The 3,306-nt window shown below is 32.3% G+C and overlaps 1 long non-coding RNA gene across 1 annotated transcript; it reads left to right on the top strand.

Moving 5' to 3' along the window:
- Nucleotides 1–1,446: 1,446 nt before the first annotated feature.
- On the top strand, nt 1,447–2,916 carry LOC134654873 (uncharacterized). Its single transcript, XR_010097380.1, has 2 exons — nt 1,447–1,728; nt 2,718–2,916. It is a non-coding gene; the product is annotated as an uncharacterized LOC134654873 (long non-coding RNA).
- The last annotated feature ends 390 nt before the right edge of the window (nt 2,917–3,306 follow it).

Raw genomic sequence — 3,306 nt, 5'->3', positions numbered from 1 at the left:
TGCAGTATCTTTGATACAACACGCCTGAATCAGGAAAGACTGATAGGACATTCATCTTTTAACACGCTAAGCGGTAGAACTTTTACATGTATCAGGGAAATATCACAAATACTCAAAATTATATTTTCATTATTTACTTGAGGAACGAACGTGCGCACACAAGCGAGCGACGTGAAGTACTGCCGAAATGAACGATCGCCATCCATACGCAACGATAAAACTGTGCAAACGCATCGACAACGATTTTTCTGATATAAAGCCCTTGCTACACGGTCGCCGACAAGCCCCCAGACCGCGTGGCCTTGGCCGGTCCCGGACCGTGTAGAGAGTTGTTACCAACAAAATTTGACCAAAACTGACTAAGGACATACCAAGGTCAGACGGTTAGAAGGCTTGTCGGCGACCGTGTAGCAAGCCTTTAATTTGCAACTGCCACCGATCAACGATAATCGACAACGATTTGTCATACACACGGCAGATAAAACTGCGCAAATCGGACTGCACAGTTTTATCGCTACGATTTATCGTTACGTGTGTGGCCTGCATTAAATGTCCCATGATGGTTGCCTTTACTATACTACTTTACTATTACTATAATAAAATAAATAAGTAGTATGTGAGTAGGTAAAAGATAACTGGCCTTAACGTCCATCGATCTTGAGGTAACTCGGAACCGAACGAATGTGGCTTCGGAAGTATTTGTGTGTCCGACGTGGTATACGATCCCCATCAAGGCACACCAAGAGAAAAACTTCAGCAGCCAATACTTCAGTTTAAAATCAGGAGACAAGGGCTGCAACAAGACGCGCTAGTAAAAAAGTGACAACATTTCTTACTTTTTTTGTTTTGGTCTTGAATTACGTTTTGCAGTTAAGAGCATAAAAGTAAAATTTTCTTCTAAGACTAAGGTCTTTTCTTTGATTGATAGGTGATTTTCTTCTAATCGGTCTCAACAGCCAAACAGTTAAAACTTATTGCACAATTTTACTGAGCAATAAAATTGTGTAGATGACAAAACTTGTTATATTATTTTATTTTTGCTACAATTTATTTGAAATCCGTATTTTCCGTCATTAAATTTAGTAAATCACATAAAATAGGAATCGATTATCGTTCAAAAATGCTCCGAAATGTTTGACTTGGCAGAAAACCAAGCGTCAGAAACTCTGATCACATGTTGAAAATAAAAAAAAAGTTAGTTGGCGGGAATTGGATATGTATTATGTTCTTTCGCTTTACGACAATTTCATGGTGTAAATTGCCGTGAAAAATATAATTTATTTTCCTCGCAATCGTAGTGAAAAGCAGAGTGTACAACAAGGGCTATAAATGTCCATTTTTACAATTTTATGCCCTTTCATTTTTATAATTTTATGTCACTTTTATGCCCTTGTTGTACAATCTACTATTACCAACTATATTTGTCTGGTTGAACGAATGGTTTCCTTATATACACGGTGTAACATGAGGAAACCGAATAATTTTAACCACGCATTTCTGAGGTCAAAAGAAGGAAAGAATGTAACACGAGTTTAGGTCAATTTCGCCAAAAAAAATTTTTTTTGGTTTGTTTTTTAAAATTTTTGAATGTATTTGTACATAAATAATAAATCTTATTGGTAAATTTGTTACTTAAATTGATTTTTACATGTTTTTTTTCGTAAAACCTTCTTTTTGCAAAGTGTTACTTGTCACTTTTTGACATCTATCAATAAAGATATCGTCGGTGTACTTCCAAAACATGATAACTGACAAAATGGTCAAAAATGAGTTGTTTATATAGTTTTGTTCACATTTTATTGTTTTAAATATATATGTGATTTTTTTTTTATGTTTATTATTTACAAAGTTATAGAGTGTAAAAAAGTACTAACAGACAGGAAATTAAATATAGTGTACACGTAAAAAATAATAAGGGTATTTAAAACAACATATCTCGTAAAACTGGTCATGCAAAATATATAAAGTAACGTTAACATGTTTTGTCTGAATGTAGTTATAATTACCGTTATTAGTGTAGTTATTAATTAGAACCTAGTTAGAGTAACTGGTAAAATATCATAACATTATTCATTATTATTTACCTATAGGCATTTCTTTCAATACACGATCTATTATACAACTAAATAATATTAAATTCACTTAAGACTGATTTAAGTATGCTCGGTAAACGCTAACAATATCAGTATCATAATTTTTTGAAGTAATTTAGTTAATAAGGAGTGTATTGTCATATGATTCTTCAATAAAGGAGAGAAAAGTAATATTAGAATCACTTATAACTGTTTACATGTAAATAATTACACGTTGCATGTAATTTATTACTTTTTATTTCTACGTTAGTGTTTAGAATTTGCTTATAATATCGTGTGAACTAGTATTTTTTATCACTGTCTTTTTTTTAAATTATATATAATTATTTTTATATGATTATAAACAAATACACCAAAATCAGTTCATTTTTTATACAGGTAAAACATGATAACTAACACATGCCATGTTTTTGTCGGCCAATATTTTATATTTTTCGGTTTAAAAATATCACTTTTATCAATTAATAGACAATTTTAATATCCAAAAATTTTAAGTGTGAAAGTAAATTAGTCAAAACGGGTTTCTAAATTCCCTTATTTGAGGACCAAACTTTCAACTCGCGATTTCTCGAAACTATGTTTCAGGTAGTTATCATGTTTTAGAAGTATACCGACGATATTTAGACTACGTCCCATAGCAGCAACATCACCATCAAAAAGGCCTTTTACATTATGTAACAACAAAAACTTGTTTATTTTGAAATTAATATTATCTCTGAATCTAGGCGTTTTTAAAAAAAAGTTTATAGGACATTTTTGTTTCTAAATATGATCAGGAATACGCTGTTAAAATTATTCGGTTTACTCATGTTACACCGTGTATGGTCTATTAATTTATATGCAGGATTTAAAATGTTAGAGCATCGGAATAAAATGGGATTTCATACGATTACTTTATCCCTAGGAGTAAAATGTTACTTTGAAAACCCATTTTGTTCAGCTGCGATTTTTTTTTATTTGGAAGCTTAAAAACCGGTCAAGTGCGAGTCGGACAAGGGTTCCGTACATTACGTCCGACTCATGCTTGACTGCACATTTCAGGTTTTCCTGTCATCTATAGGTAAAGAACTATTTTAACCAACTTCAATTTCATAGAAGGAGGAGGTTCTGTATTCGGTTGTGGCTATTTTTTTTCTATGTAGGTACGTTCACCGATTACTCCGACATCCGTAGTCCGATTTGAGTAAGTAATTCTTTTTTTTGTCTTAAAGTA

The sequence above is a fragment of the Cydia amplana genome, chromosome 15, assembly GCF_948474715.1.
Source record: "Cydia amplana chromosome 15, ilCydAmpl1.1, whole genome shotgun sequence".
Classification (NCBI taxonomy): Eukaryota; Metazoa; Arthropoda; class Insecta; order Lepidoptera; family Tortricidae; genus Cydia; species Cydia amplana.
Note: the sequence above shows the minus strand (reverse complement) of the source record. Positions and strands in the feature narration are given on the sequence as shown.